Genomic DNA, 13,462 nt, shown 5'->3' on the forward strand with positions numbered 1-13,462 from the left:
AAGATGGCGGCAAACTTTTTAGCAGGGCCTGTTGCGACAGGACAAGGGGGAATGGCTTTCAACTAAAGGGGAGTACATTTAGACCAGATATAAGGAAGAAATTTTTTACGCTGAGGGTGATGAAACACTGGCACAGGTTGCCCAGCGAGGTGGTGGATGCCCCATCCCTGGAAACATTCAAGGTCAGGTGGTTGGAGGGTCTGAGCAACCTGATCTAGTTGAAGATGTCCCTGCCCATGGCAGGGGGGCTGCACTAGATGCCCTTTAGAGGTCCCTTCCAACCCAAACTATTCTATTCTATCCTATCCTGGGAATGAAGATCCTGTTAACCGATCTGTGATTCCCTATGTGTTCTCCTCCTCTGCTCATGCCTCTCCCTCATTTAAGACTACGTACCGTGTTTGCCTGTCTCAAGTCTGCTGAGACCTCCCCCCATTCTCCATGAATTCCTGAAGATCATCACTAACGGTTCAAAGATTGCTTTGGTTTGTCCCTTACAAACTTTAGGGTCAAATATATGACTTAATATTGTTTAAGATCTTCTATTTTTGTCTGGACTGTATTTTTATCCCTCGCTGTTAATATTAAAATTATATTGCACATTTTGGCTTGTAATGAAATATTCCAGGTGTTTGCTTTATGTCAAAAGCAGCATTTTTCAATGAAAGAATCTGGAGAAAAACTTTCAATTAGTTGCACTCTTAGTCTCTCAAGACATTCATCACTGCAATCCCCTTCTGTAATTTTACCTCAGATTTTCATACAATTGACATTCCTAGCAGAACCAGCCCATGAAACAGGCATTTTTCCAGGAACATAAAAAAGTAAGTGCAGGCATACTTTTTTGAAGGTCCGGGATCTTATATTTTATCTTTGAGCAGGCAATTGCTCAGGACACTGCTCTTCAGAAACAGACCATGAACAGTTAATAATCCCAAGTCATTAATAATTATAGTAAGACAGATTTATTCCAGAGTGGAATTCAACATTTAAAGTTGTCTCTATAGCAGATTTGGATAAAGATTTATATAAACATTTTCTAAATGCAGGCAGAAACCTTCTGCCCCTTTGATTATAGTTTGAGAAGGAAAAGACAAAGGGTTGACAGCAGAAGACACACATAAAAGAACCTGTTTCTAGCACAAATTTTTTACCCACCTCTTCCTTCCCTCCCTTAAACAGGAGCAGGTGATGCAGCAAGAAAATAAATGAGATTACAGAAAGTGTTCACTGTGTGTTCAGGTTGTATGCTTTATGAAAAGGCATTTCTCCCTGCTTGCTGTACCCAGCGTGCAGGAAAAGCGTGCCAACAAAAAATCCAAACCCAAATAATGTGATTTTAAGAATATGCACAAACAGGGTGGCTCAGGAGAAGATGAAGCAATAGAAATTCCTTCTAACTTTTAAAATTACCTAGATCACAAATTGCCTGCGACTTCTCTCAACACAGAAAACTTTGTTTTGTCTTCTTATAGCTTCTGATTAATCCATGACAATATGCAATTGTTGAACCTTTGTTTAGCCTCCTTCTAACGATTACCATTTATTCAGAGTAGATGTATCTATGTCAAAAACTATTCTGCACAGAGCTCTGTACAGGCTAATCTGCTCTGATCTGTGCTGCCTCTCAGCGAGAAGCGTGAAGGACTTCGTTTAATAGTGCCATTTTCTTCAGTTGTTCATTATCGGCAAAGTTCAGAGGGCATTACTGCTTATGACTCCAAAATAAAGCCAAATCTCTATCTGAACCCTGCAATATTCACATTTGACTCCCATTTTAAAATGAGGTCTGGTTCTAAATCAACACAGAAGCGAAACTTGTCAAACTGATTTCAGTAGGACTTCACATGTGCTACAAAGATAAGGGCACGCTTAGGGTCCTTGCCGCGTTACGATTTGTAATGAGGGAGGCACGTACCAACAACTACTGTACTGCCTGCCCATACGCAGCTTCAGGGTATACCAAAGCCAGACCCGTGCTGGAGCACTGGGAAGCCGACACAAAGCCCAGCAGAGGCTGAAAGGAGCCTGCCACAGGACACGTGACTAGACCTTCTCGGTTACCTCCTATCCCCACTAGTTTTAACGGGTTACGAGCAGGTTCCATCAAAGTAAGCTTCAGAATTTCAGGCCAGAAGTGACCACTAAATGACCTAGATTATCTTTTTCTACTACAAAATATCCCCCAGGTACCTCTATAGTGAGCACAGTAACTTGTGCCACTGCTTTTGACACTTGAAGCTGTAACCAGTTTTTATGTCTGATCACATAGAAGCTACTGATCAAACATGACAAGTACTTAACAATCATGGGTGCACTGACGAAGAAGTACCTTTAACATATATGGCGCATGTCTCTGCTCCTCAGTCACATAAGCATGTATTTTCTATGTGATCCAGTCACCTTGGCAGCTAAACCTCACATAGGCAGGTCTTTCTTTTTTGACCTCTGAAGTGTTCAATTCGAACTGTTAGCACTCAGTACTTTTAACATCAGACATCTCTGCATGATTATTCTTAAAAGTAAGTATCAGACTTATGTAAATGCTTATCGTATCCAATAAAATGGCAGCAGAGTTAGGGATGCTTTTTTTGCATAGTTACAGCTCTGTTTTGTTTTGCTTGCTGTGCTGTTACACAGAAAAAGGAAATGAGGAAGAAATAAATTATTGACCTGAAAAGATTTTTAAATGTGTTTTGGGCTGAATAAACATTTAATTCAGCCCACAAACTGTTTCATATTGGGTTTTAAAAAAATAGAACAGTAAAAAATTATTAATTTTAAAAATTGTTTATCAAAAAAGTTTCCCCTTAAAACATCAAAACAAAAGGTTTTATTCTCCTGGGATTTCCTTCTTTAAAATGAAACAATCTGGCACAGACATGATTTCACAAAATGTTCCTTTTGACTTGAATCTGCATTTTTTTTTCCCAGATGAAAAATTTCTAGAGACCTTCATTTTCCCAGGCCCTAGTCTAGTGCTGGAAGTACAAGACCTTCCTTTCACTTCCCGGAGTTCATGTCCCCAGACACCTTTCAGCTTCTTCAGAGACCAAAGCAGCAGTTCTACAGATGATCTCCTTTGCTAGATAGCCCGACTCATTCCCTAATCATCCCTCGTGCTATACAGGAACCCCCGCGCTTTTAAAGGTGACACAGCTCAGCACAGATTGTCTCCCTCTCCTCTCCCCCTCCTCCACCGACTGCAACTAACCATACGTGCCCTCATCACATTGGAAACCAGATTTCAAATCGGCTGCTATCTGCTTTCATTAATATTTGCTTGTCACTGTAGCAAAATGAGATCTTCTCAACAGCAATTAGCAGCCTTGGGAGCTCTCTACCCTTAAACAAGTGGGACTAGGTCTCAGGTCTTACCAGCTCCCAATGCTTTTATACCTCCTGCTAGGCCAGTGGCATTTGCAGGAGCACAAGAAGCAGCAGCAGCTTAAGGACTACGTTGATGCACGTGAATACAATAATCTAGACAGATGGAGGAGGAGAATCCATGTAATACAGGTGGTTTAAAGCAGCCTGTAAGTGTGCATGACAGGCATAAAAGCATGATCAAGAGCAGGTAACAAAACATCCCGCAAATTCTACCTTGGATACAAAAAGGTGGTGATACATTATGACTCATAATTCTGCCCTTTTTTTTTTTTTTTTTAAACAGCAGAACACATTTCTCAGACCTCAGGGCTAGATCCCTGCCAAATTTCAAGTTCCTATGTGAAATCCCTGAGGCACAGAGCTGTTCAGAAAAAGAAAGATAATATGGCTTTTACATTGAGATTGCCTCTCTTCCCCTCCTTGCTTCCATCTTCCGTTCATTTTGCTCTTGAACCAGCTGAATGTTTCCCCAAAACTCAATGAACACAGAACAAAAAACAGCCTCCGAATAGAAACAATGTGTGAGAAATTCTCATTTCAATGATCATGAGAAACTGAAAACAAGAATTTACAATGGACTCACCAGGTGACACTAATATGCACTGCTACATGCTCCACATGTACACACAGACTTGCATACACCAGGATACAGACCCATAATTTAAGTAACTTGTAAAGGATTCCAAAATACTTGAAATAAATGTATAAACCCAGTGTTTGTATGAGCCAGTGTTTTATGAATGAGGAAAAAGTAAGGACTTGGAGTGTCACTTGAGAAGCAAAAAAAAATTACATTCTATTGCACAGACGTAGGTTAGCTCATGTCAAGGTGAAGACTTTAAGGCACATTATCAAGGCTGCCACTACTCTTCAGAGCCTCGTCCACCACTTAGGCCACCGTGGCCTTTTGCTCACACATGCTTCCTCAGAACTTCTTCTGCATGCCCTGGACCCACCTGCTTCCCACCCCATGCCCTCCTTAAAGCCTCCTCCAGCCTCTTAGGTCTGCTACCACTTTGTGAGAAGGTCAAGGAGCGCCGAGTGCACAAAGAAGTCCTTTATTTTCTTTGCCACATGATTTACTTCTCCATGTAGGAAGTAAAAAATGTGAATTTGGAGCTGATATTTTAGAAGTTTTTTTTAATGTGGCTCCAGAATGCTTCCAGTGTCATATAACAGCTTTACAATTGTAAGCTGAATCATATAAATTAAGGACAGACAAAACCAAGAATTCACCTCATCCCTACTGACAGACTCCTCCATACCGGAGAGATGCAGAAAAATTTTGTGCTCATACTTGCAAGCACAGCTGATCTTACAGAATTTCTTCAGGCTGTTATCCTCTGACCTGATCCAACCAACGCTTGTCACGCAGAAGCACTTTCACAACACAAATACAACACTTAAGTTTCCCTCTCCATATTCAGGGTACTTGGTCACTGCCATTAAGTCCAAGTATTCCCAGTGCAGCACTAAATTACTGCCAGGACCAGCGCGAGACTGGCAAGCTAGCTCAGGTTTACCTGCCTCTCACTGCAACACCAACATACTCTTGGTCTCCTACAGATGAACATCACTTTAGGGGCATGGTGATGGTAGAGTAACAGCATCTGAGCACTGGCAAGGAACTGTAAACAGTTGTCTGGGGAGGTTGTGGAGATCTGCTGGGAACTTTTAAGGAATTTCCATCCTTGGAAGTTTTTAAAACTTGGTAAGACCCCAAACAACCCTATCTATCTTCACAGTTAATTTTGCTTTGAGCAGGAGGCTGGACTAGATGATCTCCAGAAGTCCCTTCTACTCTAATTTTTCTCCCCAGGATTTTGGGATGTTTCAGCTTAAAACTAAACTGACTACCCAGTTTCACTTTTTGTCTCTCATGTACTAGTATAATGGTAGAAAATTAGCACAGCAGGATTTAAGTGGAAAGTATGTAGTTAACTAAAACGCTGTGCTTAAAATGAATAGCTGTGGGGCTGCTTTCTTCTTTTTTGCATTAAACACCATAAAAAAATCGGATTAGTTCTGTTTTAAAATATATAGATAGTTTAAAGCTGCATAAATATCCTAGGGTCAAAATCATACTCTCACTGATTTAAATGAGAGTGGGCAGTAGAATTTTATTAAAAAATACTATACGTGTTGATAAAAACACATTTCAGAAGCAACAGAAAAGTCTAAAAAAATTTACACAGCACAAAACAGGGTAGCATCAGAGTTGGGGGGAAGGAAGAGAAGAATCAGTATTATGTTTAAACCTCCTATTATTTAGAGTAGGAAAATCAAAATCAGTTTTAGTCAGAAACACTTTGGTAATTTACATTAATGTTTCAAGAACACACTGAACACATTCCCTTATATGAGTAACACCTATCTAATTTACCAACATTAAACCAGTCATCCTCATTAACAGCATCGATGACTGCCTCAAGTACTGTTCTAACTGTAAACAGGTAAGTTTTTATTAATGGGATAAAAGCACTGAGAAAAAAAAAATCAGTATTAAACCAGACAGTTTTTGTTCATATAATTTTTTTTTTTTTAGAAGGAAGTTGTCTTAGTTAACCAAGTTGGAAATTCTTAGTGAAAACGCTGAATTAGTGGCAGTCAATGGCTAACCTTATAGACAGACATTCACTTTGTAGACATCTGCACTGAGTGAAGATACGAATTATTTTCTAGATGACAGAAGTGTCCTGCCTCAAAGTTGAAAAAGCAGGACAGGTTGTTTTCTATGCAAGATCTCCAATTCAGGCTTGAGCATGAGCTCTGCCAGGGCTAAAATCTTAACAGACATGGATACGTCATCACAGAAACAATAAATTTCATCTAATATGTATAAAAAAGTATCATATTTTGTCTCATAAATCTGTAGGTTTAAAAAAAAATAGTCATGCTTGAATAAATGTATTCTTAGATCTTCTACACGTTTACAGTAGTTTAATTTATAATACAGACATGTTATGCTGCTTAGGGGAATTTTTAATTAAATTTTAATTTCCAACCAAATGCAGTTTGACATAAATTGGGAATAACAGGAACTAATCATTATCTGAAAAACAAGATATGCATAATTCACTGTTTTCTAAGAAAATGACAAAAAGTAAAAATTAGTACTCTGAGTGAGCGTATGTTGAGATAAAGGACTGATAAAATAAATAAAATAAACACTCACCAACAGAATTTATCCCTTTACAAAACAAAACTGCAAACTACCACGATATCAAACAATGAGAATCATTTGCCATTTATGAAAGTTATCAAAAGCACAAATGCAAATCAAGATTAGAAGAAATCATTTAAATCAAGGTTCCCCACATGCAGATTTAAACGGTGATTAAATCACCTATTTTAAACCATTTTGATTTCTATCAATTATTCCAGTTCCCATGTATTTGTATTGTTTTTGAATTAATGCATTAGTTAAATGGTATCTGGGGAGAGATAGGGGAATACAAAGATTGGTAAGGAAAGGCAAGACGAACATGTCTAGTGTCATTATTAAATCAACCAAATTAAGAGAACCCAGGATATGACTGGGGTGTGGTACTCAAAGAGAATGTTTATGAGAGTGTCCAAGTTTAGCATAAGAGAATAGGCAGGCCTGGAAACCCCATCGGAATAAGATGCATCTGTTGTTGTAGGCAGCCCTAGTAAAATGTTACTGGTTCACTAGCCTGGGGCAAGCTTCCCCCCCTCCTTTTTTGACAGCCAAGTACAATATTAGCTTGCCTTTTTTTTTTTTTTTTTGCCATCATCAAGCTGAGGCCGGGTAAGAATATTTTGTGTCTAGACTAATAAATGTTTGTAAGGATTTTGCAAGACTGGTTTATGGGAACAGAATCCACTTTTTGTTTTTCTGCTGGAAAAAGCAGCATTAAAAGCAAATGAGCACCATCATGCATTTGTTTTAAATTGCATATTACAGCACTGCTATTTTGTGTGCAATCAATACATAATTTGGAAGAAAAATGCTTTTAAAATTCAAAGCTATCCCTGAGCAGCTAAGGTTCTCTTGGAAACTGAAGGAGGAGTCTGAAATTATTGTTCTTTTGTTTGCATCCCCCAGTGGGAAAGGCAGCACACAACTAGAAACCACTGTGCTTTGAGGCAGCATGAATCATTAAGAATAAAGATCAACCCCCCCCCTTTCATTTAAATTAGATACTAAAACTGAATCTAGGACAAAGGTGAATTAAACAGACGCTTTCCTTCCTAAGCAGTTAGTGGGTTAAATAAAATATCAAAAGGGACTATATAAATCTTGTAACTTCCTCTACTGAAATTAAAAAAATACTTATATTTTGCAAAACACGGTCTGTCTAGACGCCAATTACAAGCATCAGCCTAATCAGTGGAAATTACTGGGATGTGCATGGGCCAAAACCTACATTTTCTTTTTAATATTTGTTTTGGAGGGCGGGGTATCTCAAGATGAAATGGCTGACTGAGCTTTTTATTTCATTGCTTTGGGTTGAAATGACTGAATCTTTCCACACAAAGTAGTGCAAAGAAGCTGCTCTGGTGCAAAGCAATCTTCAGTCCCAACCCTCCAGCAAGCTCTCACCCTCAGCCTGTCTCTCACAAGAGTCAGCTCTCTGCAGCATGCAGACTTAAACGCTGCCTGGTAAGGAACAGGGCTCCTGTTCAGTAATTCACAGATAGCAACTTCATGAGGATTACATCCAGAAATAGGATATTCACTCACATAAAGGAGCATATATCCGCAAATTCTGCCCTTAGAACCAGCTCGTGCCCATATGCATCTGGCCTAAACTGCAGTAAAAGTATTGCTTGCTTTTCACCAGTAAGCATGTGTGACCACAGGGTACGGTGTTTGCACTGTCATCAACCATGCAAATATTAATACACTGGAAAGCTTTCAAAGCAAAGAATTCTGCAGTAGAATTTCAGTGTATTCAGCAACATAAAACTTCTCCCTCTCTGAACATTATATACAATGATTAATATATATATTTCTAAGGATGTGCGCATGTGACTATTTCTTTACTGTGTGTGGAAAGAGAAAACTTACTTTACTTCAATATTTCTCTTTTTTCTCACCTCTTCCCTCCTTTCCCCAAAAGAAACAAACAGCTGATATTAACAAGGCCTTATTTTTCCCCTGAAGGAAACAAAGAACTAGAGGATTTAAAAAAAAAAAAAAAAAAAAAAGCTATTTGTCAAGAATCAGATTTAAAATGAATGTTTGTGGACTGTAAGATAAAACACCCAAAGTTGTAATCATTTCACACAAAAACAAGTCTCCTTCCATCTTAAATTATTTCTTTTAATGAAATAAAAATTAGTTCTCTACTCACCCACAAACTTCTCCAACAAATTTAAGTAAAATGTATTAAGAAGTCAAATTTGAAAAAAACTCGTAAGATACAAGGAGTAAAGCTGTGTGGTTTTGCATCATATTTAAACAGATACCTACAATGCCAGCAGGGATCTTGTACAGGCTCCATTTCCTCCAACTGATCCATGCACAAAAAAATTCAACTCACGTGACACTTCAGGTATGGTGAACCTTTTGTCAGTCCAGGTCCCCACTGAGAAGTTTGGAGGACAGAGCAGTTAAGTATTCAACATTGCAAACAAGGCTGGACACTGTGCAGTGTTGAATGCTCCAAAAATTCCAAAGCTACAAATGTGTTCCATCTTGCTGGGAATCCTACTGAGAAACAGAAACCCCTGAGTTTTCACGCTTGCTCCATCTAGCTGACTTGGCAACTGCTGCCAAGTGCCTAATTACTCCTGATACAGCTCTGATTTGCAGAGTGCCCTCAGCTCCAACTGATGCTGCTGAAGGCAGCTGACCTATGTATAAAAAGGCAGTATTTTTCTACTTAGAAAATATACTAAAGATTAACTAGGAATCTGGACTTTCTGAAGAAGCATACAGCTGTAACTAAGGTTTAACTACCAGTCTTTTACAGGCCAGGTAGTAGTAATTGTTCTTTCCTGACTCCTTCCCCATTCTGCCCCCTTTACTCTTTTTAGGACATACAACATTCCTAGATCTCATTTTGACCTAATTACCAAAACAGAGCCTTACACCCATGCACAGAGCCAGTAGAAGAGTTTTAAAATCAACAGCATTTTGACATACGAAGCATGTCTTTCCATTATAACACAGGGAGGAAGGCAATCACATTAGTACCATGTTTTGTTTAGGTTAATATACCGCAATTTTTAGGAAAGCCAAGCTCAGAGTCCTCTACCAAGACTGCCTCAGACTATACAAATGTGCATTTCCACCTATGAAGTTCTTAGCACCTTTGTAAGGTAAAACAACGTTACAATAATCACACTCAACCTATAAACAAGGATTCAAGCCTTAAAACCTATATAAAATGATTGCCTAATTCACAGTATTCGTTGTAAGCTAACAGCTATTTCCTATCCAATATATGTGGTTCATAAGATGCTTTGAAGGTTCAGAGTGTGGAACATGTGGAACTTTTACCATAACCATTGGAAAGTTCAAAAGCTCATTTCTGTCCTTCTGTCTGGTGGGGTGAATTTGGCGCTCACAGCACTCGCAGAATGATGCTGGCTTTCCAAAGAGCGAGGGCTGGCGTTATGCATGCCTCATTACACAGTTCTGTCTGCCCACTGTTTAAACAAAACTGCCAGCCTTCAAGGCTTGCTTCAGCCACGACTTCAAATTGTGGGTCCCTTGACAGCATGTTAAATTCCTTCAACTCCTAGTGAGACCAATGGATAAGGAAGGTGAGCAGCAGACTGCAAAATACCACTGGGGAAGGCCAAGCTGCACAGAATGAACCTAAGATACCAAACTCACTTTCTTAAATGACTCCAAACACAATGTGAAGCCTGTTCTTTGGAAGTAAAATACATTGAGCTCCTTTAGACCTGTTAGGCACAAGCAGAGGTCACGCTGCTAAAGGATGTTTGCAACATTAAGTTCTTTGCTATCTTTGACATCATTTAAGGACTGCAAAAAGTAGCATATTCAAAGTTCTTTACCATTTTTCCTAAAGGTTCTCTCATCTAGCCACATCCGTTCCTCTTTTAGTCGTCAGCAATTTTCCTAGTTTCTGTGCTTTACATGCTTTACATACTGCCCTTTTTATATTTTTAACGATATAACAAATGTACTCTACATTCCAGTTCTTGCCCCTTTAGATCATACTCTTTGTCAATGAATTCTATTGAACTTCAAGATTTACTATGATCTCAAAGCTCTTAAGGATAAAAGAGTGGTACACATCTTCCCACAAGTGACAATAGCAGACTTTTGCTCAATTTGGGCTGATTTCTGAAGCTAGTTAGAAAGGATCCACTGGTAGTAAAGACACTGTTCTATGAAATGTGCTACAGTTCACTGAACTTTGAAGGATATGAAAAAAGACTTGAGTGGACCTTCTGAAGTTCCTTCCAGTTCCTTGACAGAAAGACAACAGAACTGGAAATGAACCATCAGTTAAAGTGATGCGAGGCACAGAATTATGAAATGCCATCTGGCTCGTACAGGATAAGGAAATGTATCATTTTTGGTGGCTGCCACCTCCACAGAAAAAGAAACAACTGTTTATGCAGCAAAGTGGTTTGAATATTGGGAAGGTCCTGACCTAGCCACAAAAAAATTAAAAAAGAGAGGAAAAAGGAGAGAATATGAATTGGCATAAAGACAATAACTTGGAAATAATAATAATAGTAATACTAATAATAATAATGCTGAAAACATAAGAAATCACATGCCTCTGACAGCCTGAAGAAAGAAGCTGCTTTAATGCCTAATTTTACAATATTAGAAACTGAAATAATAAGAACAGAAAATCATATTCTTATTGGTATATATTCAACAAAGGTGATGCTACATGAGTAGAACACTAAGATCAATATTGCTGCCTATTTAGGAAATAGAAAGTAAACAAAAGAGAAAGGGGAAATGGTACTATATTGAAAATTGCATCACTTGTTTACAAGTCACTGACAACCTGGAGGCAAACCATCTTGGACATTTATGGATCAATGACCCTGCATCTAAAGCACAAGGAAAGGGAATATTGACCATTAATACACAGAACAGAACAGCACGTCCATGCACTCAGCTAAAAATGTTCAGAACCTTCCCCCACCCCATGACCCCAAAACTGTTATCACACAGGACCTTAATTTAATAAACAGACACTGAAAAGATCACTCTAAATTTTGCAACAGGCTCAGATGTAAATTTTGCAACAGGCTCAGGATTTCTAAAAATTAGAAAACATAAAAATACTGAATTTGACACCATGGAATTCTTGACTAGACCTCAGCTTGACAGGTAAAGAGAAACTGATCACCAAAATAAAGATTGGCTGTAGCTTAGCTGCAAGTGATTGTGCCTTGGTTATATTTATTATGTGCAACCAGAATTAAACCCTGTCTATATGTACTTGGTGCTTTAGAAGTTCCAGTTTCATAAAGCTGGAAAAAATCCTGAACTCAAACTTGAGGAAGGAATCTGACTTCGAAGATATATGACTATTTTTTAAATAAGACTCTTCTAAAGTCACCTGAACAAAAGGGTCACCAATGTCAATCATAACTAGGTGAAAACATTAACCAAAATTTAATCCTTTCCCTCAGACTACATACAAACAAATGGGGGAAAAAAAGAGGGGGAAAGCTCAAGGATAGCAATAAGCTTAAGTGAAATGCTATAGACTGCTCAGTGAAGCAAAAGACACAAGAAACAGTTTTTTCGGTACAATAGGAACAAAACAAATCCTAACAATAGTACGAAGTCCATTATTTGATAGAAATTCTTCAGTACTGAGAAATCTACAAAAGGCAGAACTGTTCAATACACCGCTCTAACAGTCTCCAATGATATACTGGTACTCAGTGATAAATATTGTCTATTCCAATAACAACCAACAGTGATAAATGACAGCAATTAAGGCTAGACACCAGGACACTGGATCCAGCTAAAGCACGCACAGGTCATCAAGGGTGTTGCAAGAGAGGAAATTATCCAGAAGAGAGTCATAAGAAACATTAAGAGTAGAAAAGCATGCCTCACAAAGAAAAGCTCTACCTCAAACTGCTATGTTTTACAAAGACAAGTTTGGGGACAATTATAGTATACATGCACATTACCCAAACATGATAGCAGAGGGCTTTTCAGTCTAGCAAAGATACAAGAACCACTAGCCTGAAGTTAAAAGCAAAGCATTTCAGTTATAAAATAACCGCATCTACTTCTAATTGGCTCAGGAAAATTCATTTAACAACACAAGTAAAATAGACTGCCTTGCTAGCAATGTTTAAAGACAGTAACAAAAGGGTTTTCTAAATGATGTGTGCTTGCTCAAAGAGGTTGTAATTCAGGGCAGTCCTATAGTTTACATCATGCAGGTTGTTTTAAACAGGGTTTCTGTAAGTACTCACAAGCTTTCTTTTTCTGCATTAAATCCTTCTAAGCAAAACCAAACAAAACCCAAACTGCTGGTCAAAACCAACAGCACAGCTTTTAACATTCCTCTCTCATTCCTACGTTTAATGGAATATTTGTTTTCACGTAACAAGTTTCATAATAAAATCCACTTTTTATTTATACAATGTTTATATGCACTTTGATATCCCCAATATGCTCTCTGTACATCTCTATTTTAAAAGTAAGTGGCACCTATTCCAGCTTGCAGAGCAAGAGACATTTCAGCCTTCACTGTTTTACATGACACTTTGCGCAAAGTAAACTTCTCCATCCTTCCGTTAACTATTTAACCTACCAGAAAGTCCAAGCAGCTGAGAAATAAAGCACAAGTACCTACCAGATAGCGTTCGCTATTGCAGACACTCTGAGCCCTTTTAGAGATCCAGAACTGCCTCCATTACGTGATTTATTGAAGTCGGTGTTGATCTCCAGTGCTGCACATCCTGATCTAGGGGAGAGCCGAGCATCAGAATGCACCACAAAACCCAGACACCCCGAGAAGAGTAAACCAGACATCTTCCCCAACTTTGCCTGCACATACACCGTACTGTTCCTCCACGCTCGCCCCCGCTCTGCAACGCCACGGGATGCAAGACAACTCTGGAGCCAGAACTTCAT

The 13,462-nt window shown here is 38.7% G+C and overlaps 1 protein-coding gene across 1 annotated transcript in view; it reads right to left on the reverse strand.

Annotated features, from left to right (window-relative positions):
- Positions 1 to 13,462, reverse strand: part of ZHX1 (zinc fingers and homeoboxes 1) — a 28,786-nt gene extending 15,324 nt beyond the window's left edge. The window contains exons 1-2 of the mRNA XM_009277222.1: positions 13,386 to 13,462; positions 13,182 to 13,292 (exon numbers count right to left, since the gene is read on the reverse strand). The gene's annotated coding sequence lies outside the window, so the exon portion shown is untranslated. The remainder of the gene's footprint in view (positions 1 to 13,181; positions 13,293 to 13,385) is intronic.

Source organism: Aptenodytes forsteri, unplaced genomic scaffold (assembly GCF_000699145.1).
Source record: "Aptenodytes forsteri isolate BGI_AS27 unplaced genomic scaffold, ASM69914v1 Scaffold49, whole genome shotgun sequence".
NCBI lineage: Eukaryota > Metazoa > Chordata > Aves > Sphenisciformes > Spheniscidae > Aptenodytes > Aptenodytes forsteri.